Source organism: Oenanthe melanoleuca, chromosome 4 (genome assembly GCF_029582105.1).
Source record: "Oenanthe melanoleuca isolate GR-GAL-2019-014 chromosome 4, OMel1.0, whole genome shotgun sequence".
Taxonomy (NCBI): domain Eukaryota; kingdom Metazoa; phylum Chordata; class Aves; order Passeriformes; family Muscicapidae; genus Oenanthe; species Oenanthe melanoleuca.
The window spans coordinates 8,859,057-8,881,422 of NC_079337.1; positions in this window are offsets into that span (position 1 = coordinate 8,859,057).

The following is a 22,366-nucleotide window of genomic DNA, read 5'->3' on the forward strand; positions in this document are numbered from 1 at the left end:
TAAGAAGGCAAAAAATTTACCACAGTAATATTTTGTTTCTATATTTATAGTTTCTTACTCCAGAAATCAATTTATTTAAGAAATTTTTGGCAGCCCAGAAGAATACAGGCAGGACCTACTTTTAAAAATATATATAGAGACATCATATTTCTCCAAAAAGGAGTCTGTAGGATCCAATAACCCATATTCAATATCTACAAGCTAAGGATTTACCACAATAAAAGTGGGTAGTTCTAAATCTACTATATTAAAAAAACTCCTCTTTTTGATGAATCAAGAATAAATTAGTGTATGTTATAGTTATGTGACTTGATGGATATCTGCAGATCAGTTTTTCATAAACCTTAGCACCTGCCAAGACTAGTTTTTCTTGCAAACCCAAGCTTTACATTTTAATTTTCTCATCCTTTCCCACACCTGAAGTTTTGCACAAGTAAAAACAGGGGCTATTTGACAAACAATACAGACAATAAGTTTTGATAAGAAAAGTTTTGCCTGGCCCACAAAGTTTAGGATTTTTCTAACAGCATGTAAAGAATAAACCAACATTAGATAAACCCAAGTTTACCAGCACTTTAAACAAGAATATAAAATTCACTGCAGGATGAGCTGACGTTCAAGGATCAGTGGTTAATACAGACAATTCTACAGAAGTAGGTTTGCATACTGGAAATGGACATGAGCAAAAATAACAATAAAAACCATCAAACAACCCAAAACTCAGGTAAGATTAAAAAACAGAGAACAATGAACACATTTAACCCCAGTGGTCCACAACAACAGCATATGTTTTTGCAACAAAACTTACAAATCATTCTGAAGCAGTGTCATAAGTTTATAACAGTTTCCTAGAGAAGAGTGGCTTTATTAACTCTGTGCTCTTGAAGGAAAAGAGGGTTGCACACAAATTCTCTCAACAAAAAAAAATATGCTGTTTGAATTAATATTTGGAAAAAGAGAGATTTAGCCTCTTAACAGCAGGGAAAAGGATAGCAGACACATGGATAACTTCTGAGATTGGTTTAAATAAAAAATTCAATGCATAATTTCTGTATAAGGTCAATAGGTAAATATTAATGTGTAATAAATGTGTAATAAATGTGTGTGAACATGTAATAAATACTATTACACATACAACTTATTAATAGTCAAGTGTTCAGTTTTAATACAATAGAATACTTTCTGTAAAATATGTTTTTAACAGCATGCTATAAAGAATTAACAACAAATACTTGTGAATTTACTGAACAAAGCAGATGAAAATTCTTTTTTAATATGCATATTAAAACTGTAGGAAATGGTTATGCATTTAATAACCATATAATGAATTAGTGAAATAGATGCACATATTTTCATATATTAAATCAGACATAAAACTCTCTATTTAGTCATAGAATTGCAAAACAACCAGAAAAATGTTAATAAATAATGCAGTATTTAAAATATTATAACAACTCTTATATTCAAGAAGTAGAAAGTTATGTGGTTTTCATGCTTTACAAAACATTGCAAGTACCCAAGTAAAGAATTCCTTATTTTTTAACTTTTATTTATTATTTTAATCATGGGAAAGCAAATACCAAGTTGTAGCAGCAATAATCAACCAGTAGCTCCAAGAGAGAATCTCTGAGTACCTTGTATGTAGCAGAAGAAAAAAACTGAGGTGGGTTTTTTGGGACTTAAAAAGGCTCATCAAGCTAATTTCTCCAAAACTGGCAAACTTTAATCAGTCAAAAAACTCAATATAGCCAACAATTTTGTCAATATTTAGTTTATTACCATTGCTTCTTGAATATTCAGGGATTTTCTTGCCCTAATGGGAGCCTGCAGAAGTTCTGCAGGTATTCCTTAATTAAATTTTGACTCTTGGAACTGGCATAACTCATAGGTAGTCACACTAGCAGTAAGTTCTGGAGCTGTACTCAACAGAAAGAATTATGAAAATCTGAATTCTTATGATTAACAGAAAATATTAAGCTCTTTTCTGCTTAAAAAAAGTATGTCAGCAAAGAAGATGTTAGTCATTAACACCCAATCTATTGATCCTGGTACCTAAATACACATCTTCAAAATTATCTGAAAAGTTTAAACTTTACTTACCTTTCCACATAAGTTTCCCATAAGATTTTCCATTTTCCCATGAAGTAATATGCTCAAAAGGAAATATTATTAATATTTATTTGGTTTAAAAATAAAAATGGATTGCAAAACCTCATCATCAGCAAGGAGTCATCTGAAAATATATATAATTATACACCAAAAATACAAAACTGCAAACTACACTATTGACATCTCTAAAATATAATCTGTGCCAAGATTCTCTGCACTTGCAGAATTTTTCTCTATAAACTATCTGACCTTCTCCTGTAATAGAAAGTCGTGGAGCCTTTAGAAATGATGAAAAATATTGGACATCACATCAAAACAAATTTCTTGAAATAAGTGACTATGAGTATAGAATTTGAGAGAATTTCTATATACAAACCTCAATGCATTCTGCAAGGAAAATTAGAGAAAAGGACAAAAATATGAAAAATGGCCAATTTAAATTACAGTTATTTGAAATAAAACTATAGAAGACCAGTAGATTATGAAAAAAAGGAAAAACAACAAAGTTAAGATGCTTCTTATCCACATGTGTACATTGACAAAACATTTGCTGATCCAGCTATGTCTCTTCTGTATATTTTATTCTAAAGTATTTAGCTTCTATGAAAAGTACTTTAATTGCAGTACATGGTAGAAAAACAGTTCTTTACAAACTATATTGCTAGAATTGGGCTGCTAAGTAGAAACCCTGATGCAGACATCAGCCTTAGCTTGTCATCCTTGGGGTCTGAGAAATTATTTTCTGCAAGTCAAAGGCATTTGCATCACTAAGTTGGCTCAGGAAAATTTACTTTCAAATAATTAACTGTAATTTGGGTTTTTTAAGTCACTTTAATTCTCACCAATCAAGAATTATTAGAACTGCTAAATTTCCCCTTCTACTTTGTGAAATTCTTTGTTGCATTTTGTATAGACCACTATGACACTTGCCATAAAAAAAGTTTTTCAAACCCACCTCAATTTTTTCCCCTTGCTGAGAGTAATAAAACCACACAGCTAAAAAAGAATGTTTTCTGTGTAAGTGTGGCTATATTGCAAGACTCTCACATTGAAGAAAAATTTAAAACAAGTTTACTGTTCTTAAAAAACAGATTACCTGTGCAATACTAGGAAATGTAACACAAACTGTCTACCTCAGTAATATGGGACCATTTTTCTCCCCTCAATTATATTACAGCATCTATAGAGCTATGCCATAAATCTCACAAGAACAGAAATTGTCCTCTGTCAACTTTCAAGCCTGCACAGGTTCCTAAATATTTCCAATACATCTGGAGAATCTAAACAAGTTATTTGCAGTTATCAATATTGCAAAAGATAACTTCTTACATCTCCTCTGCTCATCAGGCAACTTAGGAACTTAGTTAAAAACTTAGGTGACAAAGGCTAGGAAGTATATTATCAATTTAAAATAGAATCCTCTGCACAAAGAAATGAAGTTTTTCCTGCTGAGTTTCTAGGTCCTGACAAAATACAAATCTTTCAAGTCCCAGAACTCATTACTTCATTTTGTTACTTTTGACTGAATTACAGGAAGGACAAAAATTATATAACCATTCCAATATACCCACTTTCTGAACAAATCCATCCAACCTCCTAAACAAATGCATTTGTAGCAAGTTTATGTTTAAAGTACCTGTTGCAAAGATCAAATGAACCAACTCTATTTTTGGTTAGCTGTGATTATTTTTTATATATGACTAAGTGTTGAAGATAGTGACAAAAGGAATAGATTAACTTACCTGACTTGGAATAGCACTGATTTATGTTAAAAACTTAAATTTCAGCAAGTATCTTTGAACATCCAATTGTTCTGGTTTGGTTTTGGTTTTGTATTTCCTAATTGTATTTCCTCTATCTCAAGTTTTACATGGCCATGGATCTGGTATAGTTGGCTATCAGGAAGGATCTAACAAGAGGCTATTCACCATTTTGTTATAAGGTGACTTAATTGTCAGAATATTTCATAGAGAAAAATATTTGAGGTAAAGTTTTCAGCCCTTCTCCATTCAGTAATTATACTGTGCACATCCTATATAGAAATGCAAGACTTTTCTTTTTTACACAACCAGCCCCTAGGACTGAGAACAATTTGGCCACTCTGAGCCTGGACTCTGCCTTGGTGGTTTGAATCTATATCAAAGAAAGGTAACAATCCATTTTGGTTTTTTTGTTGTGTAAAATTCTTTGAACACTCATTTAAATAGAAATTTAAATAGAAACAGAAAACATAGTTACCATCATTGACCTATTCTGTGATTCAGTTTAACTGCATATTCAAGCAATGGAAAAGAAACAAGTGCACAACCAAGAAAAAAAAGTATCACTTTTTTTTGTTTCAAATATAAATTGAAATGCAAAATTCCAGCAATTATTCAAATATTTATTACCACCTGCACTTATCATTTATTGTAGCACACCTACAATAAATTAGCAGAGGATGCCAAAGTAGTTGTGATTCTTCTTAGTCAAAATGGCTTTCTTGTGAAAACTTAGTCAAACTACTCAAAGAAAAAGGAAAATCATTTTCAAAATTTGGGTTTTATTATCTTCCCATGTAGCATGAAAGGAATTTGTCCATTAAGAAGATGCCTGAAGTGTATCAACATTTCTTAGTCTTATTTATAACAAATGCAGCTGAATTGAAACCCCAGTAAAAATCATCAATACAGAAAATTTTTCCAGAGGGGCAAGTACAAGCTTCTCCTTCCTCTAAGCTGAACTCATCCAGTCTCACCTTGAGCTGTTATTTCCACCTTTGTAGAAATATATTAGTCAGAATGACAAGTGGGTAGCCACAGGTGCAAAACTTCATCAACCAAGGGGTTTTGTGTGTTGGAATAGCACACATTTCCTCAGTGTGCAGAAATCCAAACATCCTCTCTCCAGCTCTGAGCACTTGTCACCCCCTACAGTGTTTTTAGAAGGAAGGAACATGAGGAGAGTTCATTTGTTGGTCCCTGAAGCAGCACACTCTGCTGAGATGCTGAGAGTAAGGATTCATCCAACAGCAACACATTCACATCTCTAGTTAATATCATGTACTAAAGATCACTTCTAAATATCATGTACTGCAAATTTAGCAACAACTCTTCATTGCTTCCATCTAAAAATGTGGGATTTTATTTGATTTAATTCTCCTTTTTTTCACTGCGATGTCATGCTAAGATGACTGCATGTTTCTTCATACAAAATGCAAAACCACTGACAAATCCAGTTGTCAGGTTATTCTTGATATATCAGAGTAAATATTGGTTTCCATGGCACCAGGACATGCTGGGAGCTCTCTCTTGTTTTAAATACTCCAGGGATTTTAAACATCATCTTCAGTGTCAAGAGAAGATTGCTACTAATACTTGACTGTCATAAGGAAAATGCAGTGATAACCAATGGCAATCAAAGTAATAAAATAAGCCATGATCTTGGTTTATTTTTTGCTGAAATAATTTTGAAAGTCACTGTTTAAGTAAGCTCTGTTTTAATTAAACTAGAATTCAAAACGCCATTTTAAAGATTGGAGAAAAATATATAGCCCCTCCAGAGGTGACTGGAAGCATTATTTTTCTTTTAAATGTTTGTTAGGTGACATCAACACAGTGAAGAGTGTACTTTCAGAACTCTTCTGGGAGTATTGACATCCCACCAGCTGCAAACAGTGTCATGATTTTAACCCTGAGTTGAATATTTAAAATTGTAAGCCTGTGAACATAAAGGAGTGAGGAGTTTCACAGATAATTTTTATTCACTGGTATTAATTCCCTAGTTTATTGATAGCTGTATTCTTTTGTCAGGTAAAATTTAGAACATCTCTCTCTATGGACAGGATCCTATCACAGGAGCAGATATTTGTGTGCTGGAGTTATTAGAGCAAATTAAGCATCTGAGGTTATGAATTATGTGTTTTTCATTCATAATGAAAACACATTCATTCATATTGAGAACATGTTTTCAATCCTTCCTTCCTTCCTTCCTTCCTTCCTTCCTTCCTTCCTTCCTTCCTTCCTTCCTTCCTTCCTTCCTTCCTTCCTCTTTTCTGCTTCAGTTAAAGCTTTCACAATTTGCCATTAAAATGAAAATGCGTGTTTACAGTTAATTAGACACAATCAGTGGTGTCAAAACAGAAACAGATTTACCTTGGATCCAGGTAGCACTTTAACACTCATAGCATTTGAATTTTTCACTCAAATTTTCATCATAAATCCAGTATACTACAAAGATGAAAGATGGGCACAAAATTAATATTTTATGCAGGATTAAAGGAAATTACACAGTTGCATCTCTATACAAATGCCACAAAGATACATCAAAAGCTACCATATTCTGCTAAGGCATAAATCTAATTCCTAGCCGAAGAAAATCTCTCCCTCAAGAAAGTAACTCAATTACCCTGTCTCCTTTGGTGATCCCCAACAAAATACATCAACTAGAAAACTTCAAATTAGGCAGAGCAACAGTCAAAAATAACGAGAAAAAAGCAGGTTGCAAAAAACCAGCATTGCATTTCTTTTAAGCAAAGGAATAGAAGAATATTTTCCCCCTATTTATACTGTTCAGCACATTATATTTATGTGTTATGTTACAAAACAATATTGGTTTTAATTCAGGAATGCATCTATATTATCAAAATCTTGCAAAAGGTTAATTTTGAATATTCAACCAGCTTTTAAGTTCTGGCCATTTCAATGCCAACCCTTGGAATTTTGAAGATCCCTGATACAGAGCACATCATTCATCTTCATTGATAGGAGAGATGTCTAACCATTAGGGAAAAAAAACCCCAACAAAATAACCATTTTATTCTCAATTGTGTATACACTACTCCAAAATGCAACATAGAACCAAATTTCAATTAGGCCTCCTAGAATATGAACTCAGAGGGAGTTCTGCATCAGCTCCTTGGCTAAAGGAATGGAACTTTCTGTAAGATTTTTTTTTAATTGCTTAATCTCTACCTTAGCCAAAGCTTCATCTTCCCAGGCTTGAAAAAGTTCCACATGTTTTCAGCCATGTTATATAAGATTCACAAGCACACACATGCTTTATCTTTTGCCAATAACCTTCACTTCTGTCAATTTGTGATCATATACACTAGCCCTGTAATTTATTACATAAAATACCTGTGTATCAGCTAATCAAATACAATTATCAAATTCAGATCATTAATAAGATATTGGGCAGCTTTTAAGCAGTGCACACATCTGAAATGGCAGCTCTTTCTGTTCTCTCTTCCATGTGACTTGTTTAGTTTCCTTGTGCAAAAAACCTTCACTTTGGGCTACAAGAAAATACTTCCTTTTGAGGGCAGCAACAGATTACACAATAGCTTGGTATTTCCTTATTTCATCTTTGACTAAACAAGATTCTAAAAAAAAAATTGACAACATCAGAGTAACATCTTTCTGAATTTTTCACCTAAAAAAATTGGGAGTTAAACACTTTATTTGAAGAATTTTAATTGAAAATGAGCAGGGGGTTTAAAAATCTTCAAATCACAGAAGGGAGAAATGTGGAATAACACACTTCCAGGGAAAAGGACAGGACAGTTAACTTATAGGAGGAGACCTAAGTTCATGTTTGTCTGCTTATTTGCTTCACAACACAAATTGAGGTCTGCCACTTTACTGCTGAGTGCTAATGAGCTATATTAGGTATTCTGCATGAGCATGTACTGCAAAAAGCCTTTTATTACTAAGTAAATGTAAAGGACATCTCAGGTTTTCACCTCTAGCGCAGGTGTCCTAAAAAAGGGCTACAAAGTAATTTTCTCCATCTTAATGAATATTCATTGAAAACGTTTCTGCAGGAAAGACAGAAAACCACAATAATATTCTGTATACACAAATAAATTAGATAGAATTATGGAAGGGTGAAAATCTTGGTTCTATTTCCTTTTGCAATAAAGCAGAATGAAGAATTGAAATTATCTCTACCAAGATCTGTGTATTGGAACTGTTAAGTAAAATAATTTAAAAATCAACAGAGCAGATATTTATAAACAAATAGAGACCATAGAGTTTCCTCTACTCTGGAAACAAGATTTCCTGGTTCTTACAAGATTTAAGTCTCTAGCTGAGAGTATCTCTGAAAGTCCTTGAAAAACTCATAAGAGTTCTGGGTTTGCAGCAAGACCTTCTGACAGAGGGCTTCACCAGGTACACTCCTTATTCTTGTACTCCTCCTTTCACTGTCCTTGTCTTTTGAGCTGTACAAAATTCTCACTTTTTGTAATTTTGTAATTCTCACTTAACCACCAACCTATGCCAGCTTTAATTCCAGTTCCTGCAGTCTGGAAGCCAGCACTGGCCTGGGAACATTTTAATTAGGCAACCAACAATTAGCAATTAAGCATCACATCTTTGCTCATTTGACACAACAAAGTCTGATAAACTTAGTTTATCAGACCATAAGTCCATAAGATTTAAGAAGCATAATACAATCAGGAAACCTTATCACCTTGGAAATTAAATTGAACACTGATAATTGATAGTCACCACTGCCTATAGTACCCTGATTTGTTCAAGATCCTTTATTTTCTCTTATAAGCAAACACATTGGAAAATATGCACTGCAACTTGAGAAGATGAGCAAAGACTGAATTGTAATAGGCAAAGTGTGTCAAAACTCTTCCTTTCCAAAAGACAGAGAGAATCATCCAGACAATGACTCAACAGGTAACCTGAATAACCACTGCTAAAGATGTAAGAATTTTACATTGTTGAAGATGTATGAATATTTTCCATGCACATTTGTGGAGAAAAATCTACTTTATTGAGATCAGGAAAATAAAAATTATATGCTTGAATTAATCCTTGTCATTTGTGGTTGACTGGCTTTGAAGAGTCTCCATTATTAAAAAAAAATGTACAAGGTGTATGGACATGTGCTCAAATTGACTGCTGATATAAGTGGGCACAACTCCATTTCTATTCAATGGCATCATGCCAATTTATTCCAACACTGATTCTGGCCTCTTGTATCTCAGTTGGAAGGAGCCCTAACACATGCAGCTTTATATGCCAATGGCAAGTCTCCAATTTCTCCTCCTTCAGAGATAGAGAACTGCTATAGCTTCCTTGTAAAGGATCATTGATATTCTCTGGATTTAGCAGGGAATTGTCTATTAAGTAAACTACATCTATTTGTCCATTTATTAATTGACTGCAAATAAGCTGAATATTTCTACAGATAAATTGTTTATCCAAAATTTAGCCACATGTAAGTTTTAAATTAAAAAAAAAAAGGCCAAGCAGTGATCTCAGGGATTAAACTATTTAGTGAAAAATTTAGTGGATTTGCTTAGAAGTATGCCATGAAGAAAACTGCATAAACTTTCTTCTTCTATAAGAAACATAAAAACATCTTTACAGGTTTAGCAGAATATCAAAGTGTGAACTTTACATTTAAAGTGGTTAACTCACCAGTCCGTAGATGCTGGGAGTCTCTGTTAATAAATAAAGGCAATAAATTAATCAAGGCTGGCCAACCTTCTGAAACAAAGCTAAAACTTAAAACATCTTTTTTGGAGGGAGAGGATGTAAATAACACCAGCTGTAAAGAGTTTGGGGCAGGTTTGTGGATTCAGAAATATTGTTACAATATTGAATCTTGGGAGTTACACTCTGTAGTTGCAAAATAAATCTCACATTCTATTAAAAGGCTGCATTAAAAAGCCTGTCCTATTAGAGTCTGTCTCTAAAACTGTGAATAAGCCTTATCTGAAAACATCACATTTTGCAGGAATTTAATGTGAAACATAAGCTCTTTCCAGAAACTTGTCAAGATCCCGGAAACAGACTGACATTAATTCAAAATGTTTGAGCCTTCAATCAAATTTTGCAGAGGCAATTGAGTTCCAAATTTTTAAAAAAATAACAAAATTAGAAAAAAATAAGAAAGCTTTGCAACTGAGGGCTTCACAGATGTCTGGAGATGCTTCAATATTTCACACAGTACTTGTTAGCTTGTGAATTGTTAACATTATGACTCTAGAGAATTTAGATTCTGACAACCTGATTAAAACTGGCAACAGACTCTGATAGACCAATTATGTCTGGCACAAATGTTATCTGCATAACATAAGTAAAACATATTTTGTCTAACAGGCTGAAAATAATTAAATACAACAAAATCTTGTGAATACATCACATCATCCACACCCCTATCCTGCACTCTCTTTCCCCTGTCTCTAAGTTTTCCATTGCTCACCCCCAGTGCATTTCTAATGAAATTTCTGCCTCTCATGTTGTGACCTGCTGCCTCAGGACAAAACACAAGGGTTTGAGACCTCCATCTGCTTTACACTTCACTGCCTTCACATATTATCCTACAGCAGCATAATTGGATTTTATCCTTTGTAACAGATTCAAACAGCATCAGAGCCTTGAGTTACAATGACAGGGATGGTGGAAGGGTGGTCACAAACATCACAAGTGAGAAAAATAGAACATAAACCCAAACAGTAAAATGTAGTGGTGAACAGATTCCTACAAATAAAATTAAATAAGTACAGTAAAGCTTCCATCATCAGGTAACATACCTGATATTGAACAGTTATGCACTTAGATTCCCAAGGAGGGATATGAACTGGTGAGGAAATTAGAATTTATGAAATAATAGTCTGGATTGAATGGAGATAAAAAAAAACCATAACAGAGCAAACTGAGAATTATTTGCTCATTTTGGTTTTTTTATACCACAGTACCACTAAAATAAAGAACTATTTTCTGAACAATGAGATTTGAATATGGAACTTCTCAGCATGATAGGTAAACACACTGACCAGAGAAATTGTGAATGCTTTCTTCCTGGAATTGTTGAGAATCAGGTTGGATGGGGCTTTGAGCAAGCTGATCTATTGAAAGATGTCCCAGCCTATGGCAGGGGTTACACTAGATAATCTTTAAAGGTCCCTTCCCACCCAAACTGTTCTGAGATTCTCTGATCATGGTATCTTCATCCCATCTCTGCAGCAAATCTGAACAAACAATCTCTTCCAATGTTATTTCAGGTTGGAGAAGCCATTTGAACATTTTTCACGCAAGAAGGATATGAAGACTAATAAATCAGGGTAGGACTGACCCACTGTTAGAGAACCCTACATATAATAAAATAACAAGTGAAAAGGAATCAGATGAGATCTATGCAGATGGTGAAATGTGCTGTTAGAAAGGAAAGCAGAAATAATCACATGAAAACTTTAACCCTTTCAATGTGGTTCTCAGTTACCAAGTCTTATATTCCCGTCCTTTATGATGAATTGGAAAGAAAAAAAATCCTACAAATTCAATTTCCAAGACTTCAGTATCATCAAATTAGAATAATAATTTCTTGCCCTCACACAGAGATTAATATATAACATCATTAAAGGCATTTGAAATGATCAGTGACAGAACACTTTAAGCAACTTCATAAAAGAAAAAGAGCTTAGCCTTTGAATTTTTTATATAAGGAGAACTTTGTCTTACTCCATAATTTCTGGCAATGTACTTTATTACATTTGAGCTTGATAGGTAACACAGAAACCAGTTTTTTGATAGATGTTGTGAAACCCTGGTGAATATGTGAAACTTATTTTGCCTTTGGCAGGTGAAATAAAGTCCTAGCTTTCCAAGTGAGCAACCTGTTGGTCTGGGAGGTTTTTGTGAGGGAGAAATCATAGAATGGCACTGGTTGGAAGGGATATTAGAGATCACCTGTCTCTGTCTCACTTTCTTCTCACTCTTTCTCCTCTCTTTCCTTCTCTTTGTCTCACAGCCCCAGCTCCAGCCCATCCATGTGGCAGGCTCTCAGCACTGGTGATATTATGAAGCTCCATAGCCCCAAACCTGTTCTGTAATGGCACTTGGGAAGGTGAGGAATGCCAGGAGAGGATACTCCTACCTCTCTGAGAAAGAACCTGTTTCCATTCCTCCTCATCTTTTAGATCCCTGCTAGGTTAGCAAGCATCAGCATTTACTCCTAATGGAATATTTTTTCATAAAGATCACAGTTTGTACAGAAAATAATGATAGAATTTAGTCAGCATGTCAGGAATGAAGACCACATGGTTATTGTGAGAAATAACATTTAACCTTTCTCTTGTGGCTGATGAAGGCCAATGCAGTATTTTATTATCAACATTGGCAGGTGATTTATTACCACTGTTTCTACTCCAGTAAAACCACATTAAGCTGTGCTTGATGCACCATTTGTTATCTTCAAACTCCCTATACACTCTCTGCATGCATAATCTCATTTTTCTGAGACACTTCAACAGAAAATGGTAAATATTTAAGCCGTGATTCCAAATTCATCAAAAGCTTAGGAACTGAAATACAGTAGATAAAAGGATTGTGCAAGACTAAGATGCCAACATAAAGCTTCACTCTTATAAAGAGTGATGTAATACATCTGGAACAGCAGCCAGGCATAACAATGCATTAAGGTAGATTCAGGAGTGACAGAAAGTAAATCATTAAGAGACTTCACAGGAGAACAGAACTTTATAGAATAAACTCTCACATCAGATATCACAATGCCTTTTGCTTATGTGAAATTCACTATGAAATAACTTTTCAGATACAGTTCTGCTGTACTTTGTGCTTGGACTCCTTGGAACACAAAGAGATTAATGGGAAAATTTCCATCAGTGGCAACAGCACCAAGTATTTACATTGTATTCAATAGTCAAAGGTGTTACTCCAGTATTAACAAAAATAGCTGTACAGCTAATTTTTCTGTTCTCTTCTGATGATACCTTAGTACTCTTTGTAAACACAATCAAATTAATTCCTAATTTTATAATAAAATAAAGAGAATTACAGGAGAATTTAATAAACAGAGCATGAATACTGCTGGTTGTGAGAGATACACTTCTTTTGGACACTCAGCATTTTGTCCATCAGGTACAAAAGGATAAAACAAGAATTCTGGCAGTTATTGCATCACTATCTCCTCTTGATTTGACTTCCTCCTAATTATGTCATAACATTTCCTTTAATTTCATAGGTGATGGTACATGACAAAAATATTTATCAGTACATTAAATAGGGTATATAAAACTTGGCTTACTGTTTTAACTTTGTTGCACAACCTTTTTTTTTAGCAGCTTAGTGTAACATGCATGGTAAATAATGGTTTTTGCTTTATTAGAAATTTTGTCTGTTACAATCTGAATTGTGAATCTGAGAACACTTGGCATCAATGAAAGCTCAGATCAGAATCAACACTGGCACCCAGAGTCACTTAGGAAATGAAATGGATGTTATTAAAACTAGAGATTAAGAATACTTCACCAAACACAGCTCATCTCTTATTAGATATAGGGTAACTCAACCATGAGGTATGAAGTGAAACCCATCTTCTAAAAATTTAGTTGCAAAGTCAACAACTTGTCATATCCATCCCAGGAAAGTCAAATTAAGTATTTCTTAGTTTTGCTTGGAAATGTGCAGTCTGTCATCTTGAGACTTCAGGGTTTTGTCACTACAGTTAACAAGAAAGATGAACTCTCTTTCTGAAAAGCACTCAGGAACTGAAATTCATAGAGTTAATCAAAACAAACAAAATCCAGTGAATGTTTTATAGTCTAAGTAATAATTAATTCATTTTGAAATATTTTGAAATATTTTTTCTCTTCTGATAAGAAAAAAACATTAGCTATCATAACATAAAGCTTTCCTTGATAATCAAGATACCTCTTTTTCATGACATTGAAAAAAAAATAAATGGAGACATTTCTCTTTTTACTTTCAAAATTAAAGAAAAAAAATCTTGTTAGGAAAAAAAATATCTGTGAACAGACAGTGTTTGATTTTTCTCTATGATAAGGAAATAACTTAGCAGCTTTTTTAATCTTTTTTGTCTTATTTTCAAGGGCTGATAAGGATTGTTGAATAACAAGAAAACTTCAAACCAGAAGTCTCTTCTACTTTTCCCTGACAGTTTCTTCTGTTTGGGATAGTTATTCCTTCCCTACATGCATGGAGGGAAAACTCCACAAATGCTTTGCAGCCTCATTAGATATGTATGAGTTCATTATTCAGCAAACTGATGAAATATATTTTTTTTCCAAAAGCTCAGCATGGCAGTGTGATATTTGACTAAACAAGTCAATTAAACTGAAGAAGATAAATTACATTCCAAAAGAAAGGTAACATTAGATAACTACCACAAATTCCTGGCAATTCATTAGAGTGCTCCTGAGTTTATCTTTCCCAATTTAGTATGCAAGGGGAATGTGATAGTAATGAAAACAACACAGATTATTTATTCGCTTAATCAATCAGCTTCAAACTTTTGAGCAACAAGTTTACTCAAGTTAATTGAACTTAAAACTTTGTCAAATCCAAGCCTAGTGCAAGCACAGCCAAAATCTGCCAGTCCATAATGTAGCACACAAGGCAGGGCTGCCACCTATTGTACTGCTCAAAGGACTGGTTTTCTTAGGACAATCAGAGATAAATTACTTAATTACTGAAAAAAAAAATAAATTATGGCATCCTCCTGCATATCTTGCTGAATTGAAAGTATTGCTGTAGACAGAAAACACATCCAGTCTCATTTTTAAATTCAGAAGAAAATAATAAATAAATTCCACTTCAAAAAAGCAGCTTTATCTCCTAACATCAATTAACTTCTGCATGGAAAGAGTTTTATTTCATCTTCAATTCTTTTTAACTGTTTTAAATAATGTGCGTGGTTTTGATGTAAAACAAATTACTTCTTTTTTAATTATTATCTTGAAACCATCTAGCTATTTTGTATGGGAAGACAAAAAGCCAAAATATTTGCAAATCAATTCAGTGAGCAAAAAATTTATTTACTAATTTTTAATTTTAAAGTGAAAAGGGAGAAAGTGAACAAATGAGAATTTCAGTTCAGCCATTGTATGGTTGTCTGGACATATCAGACTGACTTCTGACCACTTCACTTATTATCCATCGAAAATAAATTTGGGGTTGAAATTGAGTGCAGAGCAAAATTCAGATAATTTTGGCTGGGATTTTATGTCACTTATCAAGTGTTTTTGGTGACCTGTGTGTGTCCTGTCCTTCAGCTGAGTGTAACCCTAGCTCCTGAGTGCTTCTTCACAGCTACATTCTATTCTTCAGTTTGGAATACTCCATTGTTTCTAAAGCTGTTTGGTTTCTTTTACTGCCCATAATTATAAATTCCAGCACTTCAGCAGATTTCGTCAACAGTGATGTTGCTGGAGAGATTTGTGCAAGTTTCATGCTTAGGTGGTTGTCTCTGCAAGATCAGGGCTATAGGTTGCAGTTTGAACTTTTTGGGGAAGACTGACTATGTCTGATATAATTCCATTACAGTTTTATCAATTTCAGTAACACAACCACAGTTTGAATTTGTTGTCCTTTGCCGCATTAAAATTCATAAAACTATTTTTCAGAGAAATCAGAATTTCAGCTTTCCTAGCAGCATGCAATCCTTTGCAAGGGTGTACTGTCTGTCCCATGGTTCCTATCTAGCTGCATGGCATGAGTTCTACATAAACAGAATACAAATAGAAGAGAACATGATCAAATAGGTCTTGGCTCAACCACATAAAATAGATTGGACTGCTGCGTTTGAATAATTTAGTTCAGTTTCATGAATTAGAAACAAAAGCCCCCAAACCCTCAACAACAAAGGACAGCAAGGGGAGAAAAAGATAATGATTCTACAGGTTGTTATTTCATGCTGGATATCCAGTACTAGACCCAAGATTGTCAGCTGGCTTGGTCTCCCATTATGACAATAAATATTCACAGTGCACAGGGATTGCTGCCTGCATGGACTGAAAGCAATGACAGCTGCTGCAGAGATTCTCAGCAGTCTGCTTTCAGTGTAAGATTTGGAAAGCAGATAATCACTTGGTTGGAAATCCCCTGTGCTGATGAATGTGCTGCTTAGTTCACTTCCATGCTGAGTTATTATTAGATGGCACATTGTTATCAAATAAATAGTTCACTTTTCAGCAGGAACTAGGTATCATTTTCATAAGAATCGTGAATCATTGCAATTCTCCCCTTTCTTTTGTCCTCCCTGACAAAAAGGAAATAATGATTGCCAAAGTGCAGGGTTTCTGAATTCTTGCTGTGCACAATTTCCCCCTCTATTAGGTAAAGAGTGTAGAAGACAATAAGATATAAATGAGAGGAAGAATATATTGGGGAACAACAGGAGCAGGATGATGTCTACCTGCATCTGCATATCCCAGTTGCCTCTGCATATTGAGCAGTGAGACAGAACTTTGGGTGCAAGAGCCATGCAAAAGTGTGATGGGAGTTATTTCATTCTCAGTGAGCAATGAAAAATTATCTGTGCAAGACACTTCACTAATATCAGCTGTCCTTCTCTCTTGCTGGTCAAATATGCATTTGTGCCAGCCACAAAAATGCTAGAAGATAGTGCCTGCACAGTGACATGGTATTTCCATAAGCTGTGCTTCTCTTCTCACAATGCATTAAACTTTTTTTCCCACATTAACCTTCCATAACAGGTTCAAGTTTTAAGTTAATGAAAATTAAAAGACTAATTTTATAGACCCTGATTGTCTCAGAGGGAAAAAATTAAAAAAGATATTTTGATCATCATGAAAATAATATCAAAGTATTCAAAGTTACTGCTCAAAGTTCTTCAAACTTAGTCTTACTCCAGTTCTGCTTAAGGGATAATTAAAATTTAAACCTTTTGCAATAGGAGGTGTTTGCCTGCACTTCACTCATTCAAAAGTAATATTGACTTTCCAACTCTAGTAATAAACAGTCACATGTTTGAATTGCCTTGGGAAAAAATAATTGTTCTACCTTTAGAATGGTGCAAAATGTTATATGCATCTTCTGCCCAATCATATTTTTTTATAACAAACATGGTCAATCTGAAGGAAACAGACATCTCTCAGCACTCTTTCCAGTGATTTAAAGAAAATTTAAACAAAATAATTGTCTTAAATGCAATATAATTAATGGAAGTTAATAAAATGGATTTTTGGTGATAAGATTTGAAGGTGCAAAATTGGAACAGTTGCCCAGATAAATTTTCTTTTTGTGTTGTTGTTTGGTTGGGTTTTTTGTTTAGATTGGGTTTTGTGGGTTTGTTTTTGTTGCTGTTGTTGTTTGGGGGGGCGAGGGTGGTTTGTTTCTTCTTTGGATTTTTTGTTTTGTTTTGTTTTGTTTGTTTTGTTTTGTAAACAAAATCATTCATGTGTTGAGAAATATGTGATTGTCAATTTTCTGTGCTTGTTTTTCTATATGGTTGCAGCAGTCAATATCTGGTTTCTGCTGTACCATAACTGAGACAGACTCCAACACAACTCTCACACACCTTTATATATCCTCAGTGTATTTCCTTTTAAAATTTACTCAGGGAATGCACAGAAAAGCTCCTGTCTTCCACTAGCCATACCTAATATCTCATCTATCTGTTTATAACCAGTGCAAAATACAAACAGGACTTTTAAATTCTCTGGTACTGCTGCAGCATTTGTTTTCTTACCCTTACGTTTTGTAATACTGGTATTTATATAGCTGGGATCATGATAAACAGCTGACATGAATGTATAGAAATAGATACAGAAAAACTTTTTGCTTGTGAGACCCTTATATGATTTCAAGGCTTTACTGAATATCTTGATCTACCTTAAATTGGCTGTGCCAGCACAGTTGGAGTGATGCTGGCTGCTGGTACAAGCACAGGATGCATGGATATGAGCTCATTGTCTGGGCTCATTTTTCCTAAGAAGGTGGCAGGTTACTTTTATGGAACTGTTATTATAGCAGAGCAGAATGTTACAGCAACCTCAATTTTTTTCTGCTGATTAGTTTCATAGTACACTTTCATGTTTCTTAGTCATTTAAGGGTTGCAGGTAAGTTATGAGCAGTCAGACAACATTAAGTGTAATGTATTTTATGACCATGTATAAATATATATATAATGAACATATGGTGTTACTTTGATTTATTGAACTATGATTAAATATTAAACTTTTATAGCTTCATCCTCCATGAAGCATAAATTCCACATCATATTCAATGTTGCTCTATAATTTCAGATAAGAAATATTATGAAGTGTGTAATTTTGCTGCTGAAAAATTGTCAGCAAAACTAATCAAAATATTCCAAGATACTACAGAATAACTTGATTTCTTTTGTATTAACATTTATAATAAACCCTGTCCCCAAATAGAAAGACAAGTTAAACATGATCTCCATGTTCTAAATCTTTTACTATCTATTTGTGTTCCATACCTATAAATTCAGTAAAAGCTGTGAATAACTCTTCCCAGAAATTAGAAACCTGGTGGAATTGATGCTCTTCAGAGGAAGCAGAACCTTTCATAAAAAAGAATTATTTCTTATAAAATCTAGGCACCTCTTCCTGAATTTACAGTTTGGAATGCACATATCTCCCTTGATGATGGTTATCTTAGGAAAAGTAAGCTGGAAATACATGTCACTGGAATTTTTTTACTTGTATGTTTGCTTATGTTTATATGCCTGTTATCAAGGTAAAACAATTAAGATAGATGCAGATGAAAGTCTCCAGAAAAATACAAAAACTCCATGGATATTGTCAGCTCTGGCTGCTGATGTGCTATGAGTTTATATATATCTAACAATTTATATAATTACTTGGAAATTGACTATATGGAAGGGAAGAGTGGTAGTATACCGTGGCATACTGGAAAGATAAGAATTCTAGGTATTTAAGGGAAAATAAATACTGTGGAGATAAATATGACTTGTCATTCTCCAAGGCCAACTCTACTCTCAGGTTTTTTTCAAAGCAGGAGTCCTGTTTGCATTTTGAAGGTCCATGGAATTTTCCAGATTATGCAACAATATATTTAATTACTTTTATTACAATATGTCTAGAAGTTGGAGAGTTCATCTGGGACATTTGTGGAGTCAAGTCAACACTACCTAAACCAAAATGTTGCTAAATTCTTGAGTGTCTTTTGAAGAGTCCTGCCTCAGAGAGGAAAATTAGCCTGAATATTTCTTTCCAAAGGAACAAGAGATGAAGAAGAACAGTGTTTAATGGCAGCCCTACAGAAGTCACTGATTCCTTATTTCAAAATAAGAAATACCAACTTGGACCTTCAACCAGTGACTGCATTCACTGACATTTCCACTCTTCCCCGAGTTCCATGGGACTCAGCATCAAACAAGTGGCTGCTCCTACTTGTGAAGGAGAAATCAAAATCTCAGCATGTGCTTTTCATGCTGTTTTCTGTTCTCATCTATTTTTCATCTAATGCACTTCATAATGAAAAAAACCCAGTACTTTAAACATTTTTGCTACCTCATAATAGGTTTTATGCAGGAAAAGACTGGAATATCCTGCTTCTAAAATACTGTCTGCTACCTGGAGTCAAACTGACAGTTTTAATAATAGCCACTGACTAGCACATATTTTGTACTTGTCAGATACAGTTTCAGAATAACTTAATGATGAGACTTAATTGTGCAATATCAACTATTTCTTTATCAATTTGCTGAAATAAATCTGGAGTCTTAGTGCTTCTGTGTGCAATAGTTAACAGGTATGGTATTATGAATTTATCTGGGGGGTAGGCAGTTCCTTAAAGTGGGACAGATTGATAATTATTCCAATGTCATTCTTTCATCTCAGAAAACTTGTTGGTTGAAATAAAAGGAGTTTAATAGGGAAAGAAAAAGCAATGCACACAAGAAAAGAAAACCAAGGCATTAATTGTCTGCTTCCCCTGGTGTTCAGCCATCTCCAGGAGAGTGGGGCCCATCATGCCCAGTGGTGACACAGGAAGACAAAACCGTCACTCCAAAATTCCCCTGCTTCCTCCTTCCCTTCAGTTTATACACTGAGCATGGTGCCACATGCTCTGGAATATCCCTTTGGTCAGCTGGGATCACCTGTCCTGGCTGGGTCCATCCCACCCTCCCAGGCACCCCCAAATTCCTCCCCGGTGTGGCAGCACAAGAAACAGAGAAGGTTCTGGCTCTGTGCAAGCTCTGCTCAGCAATAACAAAAGCATCTCTGTGCTATCAACCCTGTGTTCAGCACAAATCCAAAACAGCCCCACACCAGCCACTGGGAAGGAAATCAACTCTACCCCAGCCAAAACCAGCACAAGCCCACAGGACAATAAATTCCCATTAATCCCACTGCAAACAAAGAGGGTGCTCAGCAGACTGCTTTGTGTGCTGTAGATCTCCTTGTGGAGCAGGGAACATGTTAAAGAACATGACTGTAATTCACTGCAAATATTGATTGCAATTGACTCATTAAGAAGGAAATCAATTCCTCTGAAGTATATAAATTTGTAAGTGGGAATCAAATGTGAGTGGAGATAGGGTTTTGGTATTCATGAAACACATCTAATAATAGGTTCTGAAGATTGAAACTAAAATGCTTTGCACTAGAAAAAGACAGGTTCATTCTTAAATCCCCTGATTTCTATATACTGCTACCCTTTCTTTACTACACATTCTGCATTCCTTTTCAGTAAACATGATTGTTATACTTTCTTCTACCTAGCACTACTTTGACATATTTACAGTACTGTAAATGTCTTGCTCCTTTAAACTCCTTATCAACCCTTAGCATTAAAAATATTTTTGGTACCTGTTTTATTCACAACAGGAAATTAAGCACTTCATGAATATTTGAGAATTTTAAATTAAGCCATTCAGCAACCCCCCACTCTGTACTTCATATTCCATGTAAATTGGACATGTAATGAAAGGAAATATCCTTAAAGTATATTTAGCTAATTACAAAGTACTATTTTAAATTATAATAAAATGGAGACTGGGAGAAAGAAATTTCTAGCAAGAAATGACATGAACTTTTTCTGTCCAAGAGATATTTTCTAAATAATTTCTGAATGTTTTATTTCCATGTTTTGAGATCTTTGATTCTAATGTCTATATGAAAACACAAAATTTTTGTACACTAATAATAAGGAATCAAAGATCTTTAAAGTAAAATACATGCTTAAACTGTAAAATCTGTTTTTTTCATACCCTTAATTTTGATGAAAGTCTGTTTCTATTGAAAAAAATATTTTGGCATTTCCAAGTTTAATATGGAGCCTTTGCATTAAGACTTCCTAAGGAAAAATTCATCCCATTCCCCAGCACCTTAAAATAGCTGTGCTTATCAGTGCTTACTTGCTCAGTTAATTAGCCACCAATTCAATTAATTAACCTACACTGGTTCTGGTAGAAGTTGGCTGGGCTGTTGGGTGGTGCACTGGGGTTGTTCACTCAGATCTAGGTGTGATCCTAGGGTCCTGTCACTTTTAAAAAGAAATGGGAAGAACTAATCCTCTGGGCTTTGATCCTGACAGTGGGCACAGGGGTTTGGTCTACATGTGACTGAATGCTGAATGCTTCAGGGAACTGCTGGAGAACACTGAACAGATGGGGTGACATGGACATGGTAATGCAAAACCAGCTTTAATTGCACAGGCAGAAGGGTTTACAGATTTTATCCACCACCACTAGTCTTTAAAAGCTGCAAAAATCTCCACAGCCACACAGTAGGTGTCTGACAGAGCTTCTCTTTACCCTTAGAAAACCATTTCTTGGGGATATGGAAAAGCACTTGCAAGGAATTCCAGGAAAGTGAGTGCCTAGAAAGAGAATTAATGTTAGACATCCATCGTATGAAATGTTTGGAATTTTATATTTTTAAGATGGTCACTCTCATGGCAGAATGAATGTTAATACAAATGGAATCTGTATTTATAGTGTTTAACTTCATCCCACTTCTCTCACTCAATCCCTATAGGTTTTGTATTTGACATTTTCATTCTCTTCTGTCAAGGCAAGGCCTTCCAGCTTTGTGTCATCAGCAAATTCCACTTACACCATCCTTCTTCTTGTGTGCCAGGATAACTAATTAAATTACTTAAGATTTATTCTGCTAAGATTCCCACAGTGTGATACTCTCCCCTTTCAACATAACCACTTGTTATGTCTAATTCATCAATTTCCTTAAAATCTTGATATTAATATACCAATCAGTGTTTTCTCCACTGCAGTTAATTTCTGATTTGTAAAACACAATATAAGTCTACACCTATGCAATATTATGTGGGCAACTCTAGTACACAAAATTATAAGTAATTTATGCAATCTGATTTCTTGATTTTCAATCAGAATCAAATTTATCTACCATAGGAGTAATAGATTTCTGTATGCTTAAATTATCCTTTTGGAACAAAATAAACCAATATAAGCCTTGCAGGACCAACCCATAATTTATGACTTTTATCTTGGGGTTTTGGA